At 37.7% G+C, this 19,917-nt stretch overlaps 1 protein-coding gene across 2 annotated transcripts in view; it reads left to right on the top strand.

The window, feature by feature from the left end:
• ACAP2 (ArfGAP with coiled-coil, ankyrin repeat and PH domains 2) overlaps positions 1–19,917 on the top strand; it is a 162,999-nt gene that overhangs the window by 14,554 nt on the left and 128,528 nt on the right. The gene's annotated exons all lie outside the window — the stretch shown is intronic.

The raw sequence follows: 19,917 nt of genomic DNA, 5'->3' as shown, positions 1-19,917 counted from the left end.
ATTCTTCGTTGCAGTGTGCCGGCTTCTCATTGTGGTGGCTTCTCTTGTTGCGGAGCATGGGGTCTAGGTGCGCGGGCTTCAGTAGATGTGGCACGTGGGCTCAGTAGTTGTGGCTTGCAGCTCTAGAGCACAGGCTTAGTAGTTGTGGCTTCCGCGCTTAGTTGCTCCACGGCATGTGGGATGTTCCCGGATTAGGGCTTGAACCCGTGTCCCCTGCATTGGCAGGCAGATTCTTAACCACTGTGCCACCAGGGAAGTCCCAGAATCTTTATTTTTTGACTTTTCTAGTTTCAAAGGGCTGCCCATATTTCTTGATTCATGGCCCCCTTCTATCTTCAAAGCCAGTAATGACTGTGACACTCTCTGTCTCCCTCTTTCCCTTATAATGACTCTGTGGTAACATTGGACTTACCCAGATAATTCCAGGATAATTTCCTCATCTCAAGGTCAGATGATTATCAACCTTAATTCTTTCTGCTGCTTTAATTCACCCAAACAGTGTAACCTAACATCTTCACAGGTTCTGGGGATTAGGATGTTGGCATCATTGGGAGGCCATTATTCTGTCTACCACATTCCACCCTCTGACTCCTAAAGTCTCACCTCTGTCTCACATGCAGAGTTTATTAACCTCATTGCAACTTAAGTCTCATCTCATCTGGGTTGAAATTTTGCCAAAAGTCTCATTTGTGTTTGTTAGTTTACATGTTACCATCTTAAAATCATAGTGCAAAGTTTTGGTAGCTGTGCTATTTTTTTTTTTTTTTTTTTTTTTTTTGCGGTACGCGGACCTCTCACTGTTGTGGCCTCTCCCGTTGCGGAACCCAGGCTCTGGACGCGCAGGCTCAGTGGCCATGGCTCATGGGCCCAGCCGCTCCGTGGCATGTGGGATCTTCCCAGATCGGGGCATGAACCCACGTCCCCTGCATCAGCAGGCGGACTCTCAACCACTGCATCACCAGGGAAGCCCCAGCTGTGCTATTTTTTATTTAGTAGTATGTTATAAATTTTCACTGTTGCTAGGAAGGTTTTATGATTTAAAGAAAATGGTTGTATTATATGTTCTATCAAGATGTTATAGCATAACACTTACTGCTTATTCCTGTTTTCAAAGTGATGATTCCCCCACTTTTCTGGATTATAGATAATATGATAACTAATAATTTCATGTTACTTTTTTGAGGGTAGACAAATTATCTTGTACAATTTCCCACATTCTGAAATTGTCTGGTGGTTCCCTCTGGATAGACTCAGTTTAAACAGTTTTGGCAAGAATACTTGTGAGTGGTGATGTTTCATTTCCATCAGGAGGCCCATGATAGTTGGTCATCTTCCGGTTGATCTCTGGTACCATGGATTGGGAACTAGGGGGAAGAGAGGCTTCTGAATCAAAAGCCTTGAAATGGGAAGGAGCATGATCTTCAAGGAACTAAAAGAGACCAGTGTGGGCTGGAGCAAGTGAGCAAGAGGAACAATGGTAGGAGATTAGAGAGAGAAACAGGGATCATATCATGTTAGGCCTTGTAAGTCATCCATTGTAAGAAGTTTGGATTTTATGATTAGTGCAATAGGAAGCCATTAGAAAGCAGTGGTGAGAGATGATAAGGATTATATTTTTAAAATATTTTGAGTACTGTTCGGAAAATGGGTAGTAGAGGGGCAAGGGTGAATGTGGGGAGAACAGTTAACTAGTTTCCTGCAATGGCTTCCTTATCAGGCTAGGCCAGGCAAGAGATGACTCGGGGAGATAGTAGAGATAATTTTTGTGGTAGAATCAAACAGAATTGCTGTTGAATTGCTTGTCAGGAACAAGAATAAAAAATGACATTTTTACCTTTAGCAACTGGGCGGATAGAGGTATTGTTTGCTGCTAAGGGGAAGGCAAGGGAAGAACAGGTTTTGGGTAAAAAATAAAGAGTTCTATTTTTGTACCTGTTAAGTTTGAGATACCTAGTAGACACCCAGGTGGTGCTGTTAAGTAGAATCGGCACAGAAGTGTAGCCTTTTGTAATTTTACTTTACAAACTGATATGATCTCATCTCATACTCCCTTTTAGATTATAAACTCTTTGATACAGAGACCACCACTGTCTTCATTTCCTTTCACTCTCAGCATAATACTTTGTGCACAAGTTAGGCTACAGACTTTTATTGCCAAAAATTATGTTCATAAGATAGTCATACATTCTCCATTTTCACATAACATACTATTTTTAGTTTAAAAATCTTGCTGTTATTGTACTATTGATGAATTTGAAAAACTATAAGTAATACGTGACAGCTGCTAGGGCTTGTGTAACTTTTCCTTCACTACATAGTAATTAAATCAAACCAAAATCTTTAGATCCTCTTGGGTAGTTGTTATAATTCTAGAGAGCCTAGTCTTTTCTAGGCTACCAGAATATTTATACTTGGGGTTTATAAGGAAATAGTTAATTTCACAAACTGAACTATTCAGAGAATTAATGCTTATTGTAGTTGTATAGAAAAAATTTTACATATCATATTCTTTTTTATTTTTTTCAGTTTTTAAAAAATTTTCCGCTTCCACCTTGAGAGACTTTGGGCTCTCGGCAGTGAAAGCGCGGAGTCCTAACTACTGGACCACCAGGGAGTTCCCTAAAATAACATTATTTTGTCTCCTTGATAAACTGTTAATTTTTCAGCTGACTATCTAGTTAGAATATCTATAACAGTCTTTTGGAAACTGTTGTTCCTTGACAGCCTGATTCAGAATGAGATAAATATTAAGGCTCCTTAAGCAATTATAAAATAGTTGTTCTTAAGGTGCTCTTAGTAATCATGAAATCATTGGAGTAAGTATGTTTCTTTAAGATAACCTTTGAAGTGCATGTTGACTTGGGGATATATGATCTTAAAATTTTTATCAGACAGCAGAGGAAACCATAAACAAGACGAAAAGACAACCCTCAGAATGGGAGAAAATATTTGCAAACGAATCAACGGACAAAGGATTAATCTCCAAAATATATAAACAGCTCATGCAGCTCAATATTAAAAAAGCAAACAACCCAGTCCAAAAATGGGCAGAAGACCTAAGTAGACATTTCTCCAAGGAAGACATACAGATGGCCAAGAGGCACATGAAAAGCTGCTCAACATCACTAATTATTAGAGAAATGCAAATCAAAACTACAATGAGTTATCACCTCACACCAGTTAGAATGGGCATCATCAGAAAATCTACAAACAACAAATGCTGGAGAGGGTGTGGAGAAAAGGGAACCCTCTTGCACTGTTGGTGGGAATGTAAATTGATACAGCCACTATGGAGAACAGTATGGAGGTTCCTTAAAAAACTAAAAATAGAATTACCATATGATCCAGCAATCCCACTACTGGGCATATACCCAGAGAAAACCATAATTCAGAAAGACACGTGCACCCCAGTTTTCATTGCAGCACTATTTACAATAGCCAGGTCATGGAAGCAACCTAAAAGTCCATTGACAGACAAATGGATAAAGAAGATATGGTACATACATAACAATGGACTATTACTCAGCTGTAAAAAGGAATGAAATTGGATCATTTGTAGAGACGTGGATGGATCTGGAGACTGTCATACAGAGTGAAGTAAGTCAGAAAGAGAAAAACAAATATCGTATATTAACGCATGTATGTGGAACCTAGAAAAATAGATAGTACAGATGAACCAGTTTGCAGGGCAGAAAATGAGACACAGATGTAGAGAACAAACATATGGACAGCAAGTGGGGAAAGCGGTGGGGGGTGGTGGTGGTGGTGTGATGAATTGGGCGATTGGAATTGACATGTATACACTGATGTGTATAAAATTGATGACTAATAAGAACCTGCTGTATAAAAAATAAAATAAAATTCAAAAATTAAAAAAAATTTTTTTATCAGTTTTTACTTTAAATCATGTTCTGGTTATCTACTGCTCTGTAACAAACCAACTTAAAATTTAGTGACTTAAAACAACCATTTTATTTTGCTTATGATTTGTGGGTCAGGAGTTTGAAAAGGTCTTGGCTGGAAGGTTCATCTCTGATCCATGTTATGAAAACTGGGTGGCTGAGGCTGGACCATCCACTTCCAATGTGGCTTCTTTATTCACATGCCTGACGCCCCTGTGCTTCATGGTCCTTCTGCCGTCTCTTCACATGTCATCTCATTCTTGAGGCCATTTAAGCTACCAGGCTGATTAAGGGCTAAGCCTGGAACAGGTTCAGCATCATTTCCACTGTATTCTGTTAGGGCGGTCACAGGAGTCACCCAGATTCAAGGGAGTGGAGAAATAGACTCTGCATCTTGATGGGGGAATGGCCAGGTCATGTTGCAAATCATCATGTGTGGCCATCTTTGGAAAATATAATCTGCTGCACATTGTATCCAAAAGTGCCCTTGGCAATAATGATGAGGAGAATTATAAAGATGCAATAAGATTGCATATTTAAAGCTAAAACGAGCTATTTTTGTCTGTCAAATTGACAGTTTTAAGAGTTCTCATTGCTAGGAAAGGTATAGGGAAACAGTCCTCATACTGTTGGAAAGCGTGTGGTTTGGTAGAGCTTTTGTGAAGGACAAAGTAGTAAAATATCTCAGAATTTTAAAATGCATATGCTTTGATTTACCATTTTTCCATCTAGGAATTTCTCCTAAGGAATAATAGGAAAAGTGTGCAAAGTTATATGACCAAGGATATTTTTCAGGTAAATTTATCACATTATTTATAAGAAAAATTGTGCAAGTAGAATATTGGTTAAGTAGAATACTATTTAGCTATTAAAATATAATGATAACTAACACTTAAAAAGTGCTTTATATTTACTAGGACCATTCTATGTGCTTTATATAACTTGTGCAGTCATGTAGGGCCTCACTCTTAGAAGGGCCCTGTGCTTGGTTTAATGCTCTGTCACTATTTTGAAATTCGTAATTGTTAAACAAGAGGCCTCATTTATTTTTTTCCATTGGTCCATGCAGATTATGTTGTCATTTCTACTTGTGAACTATGTTTTTATATCTTTAAAAGTTGAAAAAAACCTAGAAGATAATTTTATGACACAATGAAAATTATACAAAATTTAAATTTGTGTTCATAAATAAAGTTTTATTGGAACACATCCATGCTTATTTATTTACATATTATCAATGACTTTTTTGCTACAGCAGCACAATTGAGTAGTTGGAACAGGGACTGTATGGCTCTCAAAGCTTAATATTTACTATCTGGCTCTATATGGAAACTTTGCCAGTGCTTGCTCTATAGATCTAAACCACTGTTCTATTCTGCCTTTCATAAAAGAATGAGAAATAGATCTCAATTTATGGGGATAATGTCCATGATACATTATGTGAAAAGAAAAAGTGGAATATAGAATATAATTTAGAATGTGTAACATGACACTGTGTATGTCAAAAGGGCTATTAAAAAGTCTGGAAAAGTCTGGAAAACTACTAAAGTATTTTATCTCTGGGAAATAGGAGTATGCTTTCTGGCCATTATTTTTGAAGTTTTGTTTACAAAAATAAGTGCTATTAGTAAAAAAAAAAAAAAAAGATACTATGGGGAAAAGGAGGCAGTACATTCTTTCCCTTCCCCCTTTGCCCCCCACAACTTTTTATTTTAAAAATGTTCAAGCTTACTGAAATGTTGAAAGGATGTACAATGAATACCTATCTAACCTTTATCTAGATCCTCTGGTTGTTAATATTTTGGCACATTTGCTCCCTCTGTCTTAACACACACACACACTCACACACACACACACACATATACATACAGCATGTACATTTTTATTTATTTATTTTATTCATTTATTTAAAATTTTTTTTTGGCCATGCTGCGCGGCTTGTGGGATCTTAGTTCCCTGACCAGAGATCGAACCCAGGCCCTTGCAGTGAAAGCACAGAGTCCTAACCACGGGACTGCCAGGGAATTCCCCAGCATGTACATTTTTAAAAAAACCATTTGAAAGTTCAAAATGCATCTTCTAAAAATAAGGACATTCTCCTTCATAACCACCTTTATAACGCTAACAGTAATTACACGTTCTAATTTTCCCAATTGTGCCAGTAAGGTCTTTTGTAAGTAGTTTTTTTCCTTTGGTTCAGCATTCAGTTAAGGTTCCACACCATTGTAAAGCAATTATACTCTAATAAAGATGATAAAAAAAAAGGTTCACGCAGTGGATTGCTTTTTCATTACCTTTAGCTGAGTGTACTTTTTTGATTCTTTTAGTCCATTATCTCTCACTGGGGCAACTTACCATTAAGAAAATACTAGATTATTATGGATCTAGGAGAGGTCTCAGTCATAACCTGAGGCCTTGATTTGCGTAAGCGCCAGAACATGCACGACTTTGTATATCACGTTAAGGATTTTGGTGGATCGCCATAGAAACATAGTGGGAAGCTCTTATAGAGCTATGACATGTTCAGATTTGGATAGTGTATAAAACATTAACTTTTGAGGCAAAATATTTTAGAGTATCACATTTGGTACAAAATGATATAGCCTTGAATAAAACTGTAAAAAATACATTTTTGAGACAATCTGGGAAAGTCAAACATGACATGGTTATTAGATACTATTAAGGAATTACTGTTATTAGGTGTGATAATGATAAAGAGTTTCTATTAAATTCTTATCAATTAAAGTTTAATTAAAGAATATAACAGCTGGTGTTTTCTTTAAAGTACATCAGCAAAAAAGTAGGATAGGATTACATGAAACAAGAATGGCAAAGTTTTGATAATTGTTGAAACCAGGTGATGGGTATGTGGGAGTGCATCATATACTTCTGTCTATTTTTATGTGTTTGATTAATTTCATAAGAGGTAAAAAAGACATAACCACTGACACCTCATTTTTGACTTGAAAAATGAATTAGAAAGTAAGTTGTATGTGAAAGTTGACTGGTATCTAAAACTTCTGTTACTTTCCATAGGAGTTCTTTAATAGTATCAAATAAATACACCAAAGAAACATTTTAAAACATTTGATTAGAAAAATAATTCTTAGCAAAAATAATTATGTTTCTGAATCTCTTGAAGAGAATCCAATGTTTGAAGGTATTAAGAAGTAATCCTGCTCTTACAGTATTTATTTAAAAACTGTGATCTTTTAAGTATGGCAGAAAGCTAGCTATGACAATAGAAAAAGTCTGTACAAATTACAAAACTGTTTAATTCAAACCACCACTCACAATTGTAGAACACTATTGTGGAGATTTCTTGCTTTTCAATCAGCTATTGTGTAAATTGTGTGTAATCTTTCCTATAATTACAGCACTAATACATTACTAGTGCTGCTTTACTATGATTCCAAGAGATGTAAACAATGGCATCTCTTTTTTTTTTTGCGGTACGCGGGCCTCTCACTGTTGTGGCCTCTCCCGTTGAGGAGCACAGGCTCCGGACGCCCAGGCTCAGCGGCCATGGCTCACGGGCCCAGCTGCTCCGCGGCATGTGGGATCCTCCCGGACCAGGGCACGAACCCGTGTCCCCTGCATCGGCAGGCGGACTCTCAACCACTGCGCCACCTGGGAAGCCCAATGGCATCTCTTGATTTGAATCCAGCCAGCTGTATTCTGACCACAGGTGCTAGTTGCAGTCATTGAAGTAAAGATATGACTGTGTTAGGGAGGGAGAGTTTGATTCTAAGATAGTTAACTGATGACTTAATGTCAAGGCCTTTGCCCTCTATATTAGCAATGTGTTAGTTTTCATTTTATTTTAATGTTTGATTATTTGAGAAACCATCCATGTAGTCAAATAAGCAGTTTTAAACTAGAGGATCAGAGGTGCACATCAAAATCACCTAGGGAGCTTTATCCAAGATACCTTTGTTTGGATTCTGCTCCAAGCCTATTGAATCAGAACTTTGGGGGAGAAATGGACCTAGGCATAGATACTTTGAAAATGTCTTTTAGGTGGTTCTGATATGAACCTATATTCAAGGACTATTCAAGGACTACTGTTCTAAGAGTGTCTTTTTAATTCTAATTCTTCTTTTTAATGTTCTAATTCTTCTTTAATATATGTAAACAGATAATAAAGCACAGTGATTTCAGTCTTCTTGTCTTTTTAACCTAATGGTTCTAGGCAAGGCACAGTTACCCACTGGCTATCTATAACTCCATTCCTTATTCTTGTTTACCTGTTCTCTAGAACAAGTAAAGCATTCAGGATTGCAGTGGATAGCCATTAAAGTGTTTTTTAGCAGGCAAGTGATGTGATAACGTTTGTATCTGAATTATTAGTAACAAGTATTTTGTCACACCTCAGACCGACCTCAATAACTCCCCAGTGTAGACAGCCTCATTATAGTTCTTCCCTAGATAACCTGTTCCCTGCCCGACCCAACACTACCTATTATTATTGGGTTGGCCAAAAAGTTCGTTCGGTTTTTCTGCAGCACCTTATGGGAAAACAAAACGAACTTTTTGGCCAACCCAATATTGTATTAAGTCCTCCTGTGATACTAATTTCATCATTTTTACTTTTATACCCAAAAATGATCAGTGTCTTTACACTGCCTTTGAGTAAACTTTGCTAAGGCCTTCTAATTTATACCCTCTTGTGTCTTCTAATTTTTTCTTTTGTTGCCACCTAAACATTGCTGTCATGACCACTTCAAACTTTTATATGCAGTGCCCTTTTCTTTATTCTATCTTTAAAAAAATTATGAAGCTTTATTTTGTACAGGTTTTAAAAACAATTTATACAAATTGGAAAAATAATACATTTAAAGTAAATTCTAAGTGCTAACAACTTAGTGTATATGCTTTCAGATGTTTTGCTCTATTTATGCTAACACAGTCATTTTTCTTGTATGAATGAGATCAGATCATCTTCTGTCTGCTTCACTTAGCTTTTTTCACTTAATATAATATTCATATTTCTTTGTCAGTACATAGAGATCTGCCTCTTTAAATGGCTGCATACTTTTTAAGTGGCTGTGTACTAATTAATTAGTGAATGGTAATTTGAATAACCAGTCCCCTGATGGGTTTTTTATTTTTAGTTTATTTATTTTTCCTGTGAGCTTCCTTCTGTACTCTTGGTGTATTTGCCTTATTGTATCTGTAGCATAAATACCTAAAAGGAACATAATAATTTGGGTAAAAGAGGATATAACACTTAAAATTTTAGAAGCTATTGCTAAATTTTGAATGAGGAGGACTAGTCCAAGCAAATGTGCTTTCTTCTCTCTCTCTCTCTCTGTGTGGTGTGTGTGCGTATCTTAAAGATGTAACTTCTTTTTTTTTTTTTTGGCTGCACTGCGTGGCTTGTGGGATCTTAGTTCCCTGGCCGGGGATTGAACCTGGGGTGCAGAGTCCTAACCACTGGACTGCCAGGGAATTCCCAAGAAGTAACTGTTTTTGAATAAATAGGGTTATAAATCAGGAATGGGTGTTTAACTTTGTCAGTTGCCTTTTTGTCATCTGAGACTGTTTTAGTCAATTTGGACTGCTGCCATATCAGATTGCCATCGACTGAGTGGCTTAGATACCAAACATTTATTTCTCACAGTTCTGGAAGTTGGAAGTGCAAGATCAGAGTGTTAGCATGGTTGAGTTCTTGATGAGAGCCTTCTTCCTGGTGTATAGAGAGAGTTCTGATCTCTTAAACTCCTTTTAAGGACACTAATCCCATCATCACCTTTGTGAACTAATCTAACCCTCATTACTTCCCAAAGACCCTACCTCAAAATACCAACACATTAGAAATTAAGGTTTCAGCATATCAATTTTGGAGGGATACCAATATTCAGTCTTTAGAGAGATAACCATGTTGCTTTTCTTCTTTGACCTGTTAACATAGTGAATTAAATTAATGGATTTCCTAATAATATTTAAGTTTTATTACAGTCCTGGAAGCTTCATTTGGTCATAATTTTAAAAAACACAGCTGGATCTTATTAATATTTTATTTATAAATTTTTATTAATATTCAGCAGTTATAATGAGCTGTTGTTCTGTTTTAGGTTTTGGTAATACAGTAGTCTCCCCTAATCAGAAGGAAATACATTCTAAGACCCCCAATGGATGCCTGAAACTGAGGATAGTACTGAATCATATATATACTATTTTTTCCTATTCATACATACCTATGATAAAGTTTGACTTATAAATTAGGCATAGTAAGTGATTAACAATAATTTATAACAATAAAGTATAATAAAAATTATGTGAATGTGGTCTCTCAAAGTATCTTATTGTAATATACTCACCCTCTTGTGATGATGTGAGATGATAAAATGAAGTTGGCATTGTGATGAAGCGTTAGGCTACTGTTTTTTTTGTTTTTTCATTTTTGGCTATGCTGCATGGCTTGTGGGATCTTAGTTCCCTGACCAAGGATTGAACCCAGGCCCCTGGCAGTGAAAGTGCTGAGTCCTAATCACTGGACCACCAGAGAATTCCCAAGGCTACTGTTGATGTTCTGATTATATGTGAGAAAGATGATCATCTACTTCAGGTAATCCTGGATCATCAAGCCAGGATGATGTCAGTGGTGGGCGGGTCGGAGCAAGCTGACACAAGATTTCATTGCACTATTCAGAATGGCATGCAATTTAAAATTTATGGGTTATTTGTGGAACTTTCCATTTAATATCTTCAGACTGTGGCTGACTGTGGGTAACTGAAGTGGGGACTACTATAGTGTTACATTGACTTTTTTAAAAAAATTAATTTATTTTTGGCTGCATTGGGTCTTCGTTGCTGTGTGCAGGCTTCTTCTAGTTGCAGTGAGCGGGGGCTGCTCTTCGTTGTGGTGCGCGGGCTTCTCATTGCGGTGGCTTCTCTTGTTGCGGAGCACAGGCTGTAGGCGTGTGGGCTTCAGTAGTTGTGGCACGTGGGCTCAGTAGTTGTGGCTTGCAGGCTCTAGAGCACAGGCTCAGTAGTTGTGGTGCACAGGCTTAGTTGCTCTGCGGCATGTGGGATGTTCCTGGATTAGGGCTCGAACCCGTGCCCCCTGCATTGGCAGGCGGATTCTTAACCACTGCGCCACCAGGGAAGCCTTATATTGACTTTTTTAAGTGGAAAAAAAAAACCCAACCCAATAAGTACCCACTTCTACATGCTCTGGTATAATTTGCTCTTCAAATTATTTGTTCTTGAAATTGTTATATAATTCACCTAGATTGGACCTTTCTGTCACTCTTTGGCAATTTGTCTTACCCAGAAGTATCTGTTATGGGTTGAACTGTGTCCCCCAGAAGATGTGTTGTAGTCCTAACTCCAGTATCCCAGAATGTGACTTTATTTGGAAATAGGGTCATAGCAGATGTAATTAAGTTAAGATGAGGTCATACTGAAGTAGGATGGACTCTTAATTCATTGTAACTGATATCCTTATAAGGAGGCAGAAGGCAGTGTGAAGACAGACACACAGGGAGAAGACAACCATGTAATGACAGAGGCAGAGACTGGGGTGATGCTGCTATAAGCCAGGAATCGATGACCAGAATCTAGACAGAGGCAAGGAAGGATCCTGCTGTACAGGTTTCAGAGGCAGCATGGCCCTGCCGGTGCCTTAACTTCAGACTCTAGAGCTGTGGGAGAAGAAATTTATTGTTTTAAGCTACCCAGTTTTTGGTAATTTCTTATGAGAACCCTAGAAAACTAATATAATATGTATTTCACTCAGGCTTCCAAATTTGTACAACATAGGGTCATGTAAAATATTGTAGATTTCTTGTCTTTTTCATTCATAATGTTTTAATTGATGCTTTCTTTTTTTATCCTGTTAATATGGTGTCCCATAATACTTAGTTTTTATCTACCTCCCCATATTAGTTGTTGAGTTTGATCAACTTTCCCTTTTTTTTTTTGGCCGTGCCCCATGGCTTGTGGGATCTTAGTTCCTCAACCAGGCATCGAACCCAGGCCTCGGCAGTGAAAACACTGAGTCCTAACCACTGGATATCCAGGGAATTCCCAAGTTTGATCAGTTCTCTTTTTTATTACTATTGGCCTTAGCCTTCATAATTCTGTTTTCTGCTTTCCTAAGAAAGAATAAAGTAAATCTGACATTTTGAGTTCATTTACATTCTTTTTGTCTAATATTCAGTATGAAGTCTTCAAGAGTATAAGTTTTTCTTTGAGCTTAGCTTTTGCTGGATTTTACCAGTTTTGATGTGAAATGTTTTTATGATTATTTATCATATATTATTACTGTGTAGTTTTGATTTTCTTTTTAACTCAACACTGTTACAGAGAAAAATTTAAAATTCCTAACATTGGGATTTTTTTGTTTGTTTACTTCTGCTATTTCAATTTTCAATACTTAGTGGTTAATGAGTGTGATTAGTTTTATTTCTACTTTATGAAACTTATGAATTTTCTTTGTGGCTTAATTAATCAGTTTCTTAAAGTGGTCCATGAATGTTTAAATAGAAGCATACTCTGCAGAGTATAAATCTTTGTTGATAGCTGTATGTCTATTAGATTAATTGTATTAATAATCTTACTTAGTTCCTCTCTATCAGAGATTACAAACTACCTAACATGGTCTTATTTGGCCCATAGGCATATATTTTTCTTGCCATGCGTTGTGTTGACTTGTATAATGTTAAAAATTAACATTGATTAAAAGTGTGCCAATATTAAAACATTTGGACATTTTCTATACATATGTGGATTTCCAGTTTACTAAGAAGGTCTTATTTCAGCTCCTCAAGCAACTCATACTCTCTCCTGCCTCCTCCAGTCTTTGAACAGGCTGTTTGTTCCCTTTGCCTGGAAGGCTTTCTCCATTCCCTTTTACTAGCTTACTCCTATTCATCCTTTCTGTCTCAGTGTCAACATTACCACCTTCCAGAAGCCTTCTTTCACCTCTCAGGACTAGCTAAAGAAGATGTAGGATAGCAAATAAGCATTTGAAAAGATGCTCAACTTCTTCAGTAATTAGGGTAATGCAAATTATTAATACCCTACTAAGATACCACTACATACCTAGTATAATGGCTAAAATGAAACGGATGGATCATACCGATCATACCAAGTATTTGCAGGTATGTGGACTAACTAGAATTCTCTTACACGCTAGTAGATATATAAAATGGCAAAACTACTTTGAAAACCAGTATGGCAATTTCTTGAAAACTTAACATACAGTTCTCATACAATGCACACATTCCACTCTTAGGTATTTATCCATGAGAAAAGAAAGCAAATGGCCATAAAAAGACTTGTACCTGAATGTTTATAGCAGCTTTATTTGTAATAGCTGAAAACTGGAAACAACCCAAATGTCCATCAGCAAATGAGTGGATAAATAAACTGGTATATCCTTAAAACAGAATACTACTCAGTAACAAAAAGGAATGAACTGTTGCTACAACGTGGATGAACCTCAAAATATGCATGCTGAGTAAAAGAACCCAGATCAAAGAGTTCATAGTATATTAACCCATTTATATAAAATTCTTTTTTTAACATCTTTATTGTAGTATAATTGCTTTACAATGGTGTGTTAGTTTCTGCTTTACAGCAAAGTGAATCAGTTATACATATACATATGTTCCCATATCTCTTCCCTCTTGTGTCTCCCTACCTCCCACCCTCCCTATCCCACCCCTCTAGGTGGTCACACACCACCTAGCTGATCGCCCTGTGCATGCGGCTGCTTCCCACTAGCTATCCATCGTACGTTTGGTAGTGTATATATGTCCATGCCACTCTCTCACTTTGTCACGGCTTACCCTTCCCCATCCCCATATCCTCAAGTCCATACTCTAGTAGGTCTGTGTTTTTATTCTTGTCCAACCCCTAGACTCTTCATGACATTTTTTTTTCTTAGATTCCATATATATGTGCTAGCATACAGTATTTGTTTTTCTCCTTCTGACTGACTTCACTCTGTATGACAGACTCCAGGTCCATCCACCTCACTACAAATAACTCAATTTCGTTTCTTTTTATGGCTGAGTAATATTCCATCATATATATGTGCTACATCTTCTTTGCCCATTCATCTGTTGATGGACACTTAGGTAGCTTCCATGTCCTGGCTATTGTAAAGAGAGCTGCAATGAACATTGTGGTACGACTCTTTTTGAATTATAGTTTTCTCAGGGTATATATATGCCCAGTAGTGGGATTGCTGGGTCATATGGTAGTTCTATTTGTAGTTTTTTAAAGAACCTCCATACTGTTCTCCCTAGTGGCTGTATCAATTTACATTCCCACCAGCAGTGCAAGAGTGTTCCCTTTTCTCCACACCCTCTCCAGCATTTATTGTTTCTAGATTTTTTGATGATGGCCATTCTGACCGATGTGAGATGATATCTCATTGTAGTTTTGATTTGCATTTCTCTAAGGATTAATGATGTTGAGCATTCTTTCATGTGTTTGTTGGCAATCTGTATATCTTCTTTGGAGAAATATCTATTTAGGTCTTCTGCCCATTTTTGGATTGGGTTGTTTTCTTGTTATTGAGCTGCATGAGCTGCTTGTAAGTCTTGGAGATTAATCCTTTGTCAGTTGCTTCATTTGCAAATATTTTCTCCCATTCTGAGGGTTGTCTTTTGGTCTCGTTTATGGTTTCCTTTGCTGTGCAAAAGCTTTGAAGTTTCATTAGGTCCCATTTGTTTATTTTTGTTTTTATTTCCATTTCTCTAGGAGGTGGGTCAAAAAGGATCTTGCTGTGATTTATGTCAAAGAGTGTTCTTCCTATGTTTTCCTGTAAGAGTTTTGATAGTTTCTGGCCTTACATTTAGGTCTTTAATCCATTTTGAGCTTATTTTTGTTTATGGTGTTAGGGAGTGATCTAATCTCATACTTTTACATGTAACTGTCCAGTTCTCCCAGCACCAATTATTGAAGAGGCTGTCCTTTCTCCACTGTACATTCATGCCTCCTTTATCAAAGATAAGGTGACCATATGTGTGTGGGTTTATCTCTGGGCTTTCTATCCTGTTCCATTGATCTATCTTTCTGTTTTTGTGCCAGTACCATACTGTCTTGATTACTGTAGCTTTGTAGTATAGTCTGAAGTCAGGGAGCCTGATTCCTCCAGCTCCGTTTTTCGTTCTCAAGATTGCTTTGGCTGTTCGGGGTCTTTTGTGTTTCCATACAAATTGTGAAATTTTTTGTTCTAGTTCTGTGAAAAATGCCAGTGGTAGTTTGATAGGGATTGCATTGAATCTGTAGATTGCTTTGGGTAGTAGCGTCATTTTCACAATGTTGATTCTTCCAATCCAAGAACATGGTATATCTCTCCATCTATTTGTATCATCTCTAATTTCTTTCATCAGTGTCTTATAATTTTCTGCATACAGGTCTTTTGTCTCCTTAGGTAGGTTTATTCCTAGATATTTTATTCTTTTTGTTGCAATGGCAAATGGGAGTGTTTTCTTCATTTCACTTTTAGATTTTTCATCATTAGTGTATAGGAATGCCAGAGATTTCTGTGCATTAATTTTGGATCCTGCTACTTTACCAAATTCATTGATTAGCTCTAGTAGTTTTCTGGTAGCATCTTTAGGATTCTCTATGTATAGTATCATGTCATCTGCAAACAGTGACAGCTTTACGTCTTCTTTTCCGATTTGGATTCCTTTTATTTCTTTTGCTCCTCTGATTGCCATGGCTAGAACTTCCAAACCTATGTTGAATAAGAGTGGTGAGAGTGGGCAACCTTGTCTTGTTCCTGATCTTAGTGGAAATGGTTTCAGTTTTTCACCATTGAGGACGATGTTGGCTGTGGGTTTGTCATATATGGCCTTTATTATGTTGAGGAAAGTTCCCTCTATGCCTGCTTTTTGCAGGATTTTTATCATAAATGGGTGTTGAATTTTGTTGTAAGCTTTCTCTGCATCTATTGAGATAATCATATGGTTTTTCTCCTTCAATTTGTTAATGTGGTGTATCACGTTGATTGATTTGCGTATATTGAAGAATCCTTGAATTCCTGGAATAAACCCCACTTGATCATGGTGTATGATCCTTTTAATGTGCTGTTGGATTCTGTTTGCTAGTATTTTGTTGAGAATTTTTGCATCTATGTTCATCAGTGATACTGGCCTGTAGTTTTTTTTCTTTGTGACATCTTTGTCTGGTTTCGGTATCAGGGTGATGGTGGCCTCGTAGAATGAGTTTGGGAGTGTTCCTCCCTCTGCTATATTTTGGAAGAGTTTGCGAAGGATAGATGTTAGCTCTTCTCTGAATGTTTGATAGAATTCGCCTGTGAAGCCATGTGGTCCTGGGCTTTTGTTTGTTGGAAGATTTTTTTTTTTTGGGGGGGCCGGTTACGCGGGCCTCTCACTGTTGTGGCCTCTCCCATTGCAGAGCACAGGCTCCGGACGCGCAGGCTCAGCGGCCATGGTTCACGGGCCCAGCCGTTCCGCGGCATGTGGGATCTTCCCGGACCGGGGCACGAACCGGTGTCCCCTGCATCGGCAGGCGGACTCTCAACCACTGCGCCACCAGGAAGCCCTGTTAGAAGATTTTTAATCACAGTTTCAATTTCAGTGCTTGTGATTGGTCTGTTCATATTGTCTATTTCTTCCTGGTTCAGTCTCGGCAGGTTGTACATTTCTAAGAATTTGTCCATTTCTTCCAGGTTGTCCATTTTATTGGCATAGAGTTGCTTGTAGTAATCTCTCATGATCTTTTGTATTTCTGCAGTGTCAATTGTTACTTCTCCTTTTTCATTTCTAATTCTATTGATTTGAGTCTTCTCCCTTTTTTTCTTGATGAGTCTGGCTAATGGTTTATCCATTTTGTTTATCTTCTCAAAGAACCAGCTTTTAGTTTTATTGATTTTTGCTGTCCTTTCCTTCATTTCTTTTTCATTTATTTCTGATCTGATCCTTATGATTTCTTTCCTTCTGCTAAATTTGGGGTTTTTTTGTTCTTCTTTCTCTAATTGCTTTAGGTGCAAGGTTAGGTTGTTTATTTGAAATGTTTCCTGTTTCTTAAGGTAGGATTGTATTGCTATAAACTTCCCTCTTTGAACTGCTTTTTTGCATCCCATAGGTTTTGTTTTGTTTTGTTTTGTTTCTTTGTGGTACGTGGGCCTCTCACTGTTGTGGCCTCTCCTGTTGTGGAGCACAGGCTCTGGACGCACAGGCTCAGCGGCCATGGCTCACGGGCCCAGGCGCTCCGCGGCATGTGGGATCTTCCCAGACCGCGGCACGAACCCATGTCCCCTGCATCTACAGGCGGACTCTCAACCACTGTGCCACCAGGGAAGCCCTATCCCATACGTTTTACATCGTTGTGTCTCCATTGTCATTTGTTTCTAGGTCTTTTTTGATTTCTTCTTTGATTTCTTTGATTTCCAAAATTTGCATGCTGAGTAAAAGAACCCAGATCAAAGAGTTCATATTATATTAACCCATTTATATAAAATGCTTAAAAATTTAATCTGTGGCAACACAGAGTACCTGGAGAGGGGAGGGGCAGGAGGCAGAAGTTACAAAGGGGCATGAGGAAATTTTCAGGGTGATGGATGTGTTTATTATCTTGATTTTGGTGTTGGCTTCGTGTGTGTGTGTGTGTGTATGTATGTATCAAATTGTACACTTTATATATATGCACTGTCAATTGTACCTCAGTAAATCTGTTTAAAAACAAAACCAGCCTAGAGAATGCTATTACTATTACTCCCTAATCCATCAATGTGGATCTCTAACTGCTTTTCTCTTGTCATAGGCCAATGCTTCTTGTTAGGCAGGTTGTTTACAGTATTTCTGTCCATTGGCATCTGGTGGTACAGTTCAGCCTCTGCAGAAGTTTCCTCATTCCAGGATATAAAGTCCAAGACAGCTCTCAAGTGGTTCATATTTTTTTACATGCGAAACAGTCCTTGGCCTATTAGCAGTGACAGTGCAGCTACTTTGTAATTCTAGTCTTCTGCTCTGCTGCTGTGGGTCACTCTAATCAACTGCTAGTCTTTAGATTTCTCAGGTAGAAGTCAGATAAAACCAGTCCACAGAGTCCCTAAACTCCAAAAGACAGATACCAAGTTTTCAGAGTGGTATCCTTGAAGCCCTCCTTACTAGGTGAGAGGTGAGGGTAAAACACTAGTCCACTCCCATTCATTTGAGAGTGTTATTGACAACTCACTTTAAAGAAAATCTCTTCTCCCCAGTTTCCATCTTCTCTTTAGATCTCTCCAGATCCTCCCCACCTCCACCCTTTTTAAAAATAGTTGGAGGTGGGTGATTAGCTAAGGTATTATAAAATTGCCCTTTTTTTTTGGCCACGTCCTTCATGGGGTAGCCCTTCATTTTGGATAGTGGAAGTAAGTAGTTGGCAGGTAGTACCTTGGAGGCTCAGCTAAGAACTGACAGGTGTTTATTTGGTATCGTGTTATATGCTGTTAATAGGACGTGTCTGTACTTAGCTTAAGATTAGTGAAATTGTGGGAGCTCCACTTTTCATTTTGTCCTTATTTCATGGTATTGGACCTATATTCTTATCTGTGGTATGGAATTGTAGCCATTCCCTAGTTTCATAGTAGGTGGAGTTTCCTATAATAATAGTTTTCTTTTTATTAATGTTTGTAAACTTTAGGGAAGGAAAGAAACATGCTCTTACTGCTCTCCCAAAACAGTCATCTCATCATTCCCTCACTGACTTCCATCTTTTCTAAATTTCTGTCGAATTTATTCTTTGTAATACTCATTCTCTATATTTATCTAGTGTTTTATTCTTTTGTATTTATTTCCTTTCAGATACTTCAGTGCAGTTGATTTGTTTTCTGTATTTTTGAAATGGAACAATTAAAATGGGTTATCTTTGATAGCCCCTGACTCAGAGATTTTAGGATTCTCAAAGCTCCTTTGGGAAGGTAGGATAAGTGATAATATTTGGAGTTTTATAGGTAACGAATAAGTCAGATTTGAAGTGATTGGCCAGTATAACATAGCAAATTAATGACAGTGAGGATTAGAACACAGTCTGTACCAACTCCATTCTGTTTCCTGGGTACTACAAGTTTGCAGATTTTCTGCTGAGGAATGGGTACCCCCCCACCCCTGCCTCCCGTAATTGGTTTATGTAATGAGCCCAGACCTGACAGATGGAATAACTGCTGCTAGAGTAATAGGTAATGTGGGAATGGGTTACATTTATTAAAAGTCTCATTTATTAGATGTTTTTATTCTCTATGTTATGCAGTGGGGAGTTATCAAAGTAATAGATTGATCAGAAATGACCATAGTACCAATAACTTTACTCAAACCCCAGGCTAATTGCTTAATTTTGTATATGTTTTTCCCTGTTCTTTTTTTTGTTTTAACTGTATGGGCTGCAAAGTCTAATTTGAATAATGAAGAAAGGAGTTTTTTGGTAAACTGCCTGTGTTAAGAGGTAATCTGTCCTCATGAAAGTTCCTGTTGACATAGACCTGATTCTGGAAATTAAGTGAAACATTTAAGACATACAAGAATGTTGTCAGAGTAAATAGGAAGAAAAACAATAGGAAGAGATGCTGTCTTTTAGCCCTGCCTGCTTAAGTTAGCCTTTAAGTCTTAATCACAGGGAAACCATTAGTGTAGTAAGGTTTATTGTGATCAACATAATTAAGAGGTCTTTTATTTTGATGCTGAGTCTCTGCAAGAGTAATCAAATGACTGAGAGAGGGAAAAGCAACATAGTTACCCTCTTCATCCCAAATTAAGTCTAACACAAAAATCATTCAAGATGGCTCACCACTAAAAAGATTTTTATCATTTTCTATCATAATTTATTCTAGACTTAGTGAGATTTCTCTTTTTTTAATGAATTTATGTATATTTATTTATTTTTGGCTGCGTTGGGTCTTTGTTGCTGTGCGCGCACTTTCTCTAGTTGCAGCGAGTGGGGGCTACTCTTCATAGCAGTGCGCGGGCTTCTCATTGCAGTGGCTTCTCTTGTTACGGAGCACAGGCTCTGGGCGTGCGAGCTTCAGTAGTTGTGGTACGTGGGC

The sequence above is a fragment of the Lagenorhynchus albirostris genome, chromosome 5, assembly GCF_949774975.1.
Source record: "Lagenorhynchus albirostris chromosome 5, mLagAlb1.1, whole genome shotgun sequence".
Taxonomy (NCBI): Eukaryota; Metazoa; Chordata; class Mammalia; order Artiodactyla; family Delphinidae; genus Lagenorhynchus; species Lagenorhynchus albirostris.
This window is presented reverse-complemented; position numbering and strand designations above follow the sequence as displayed.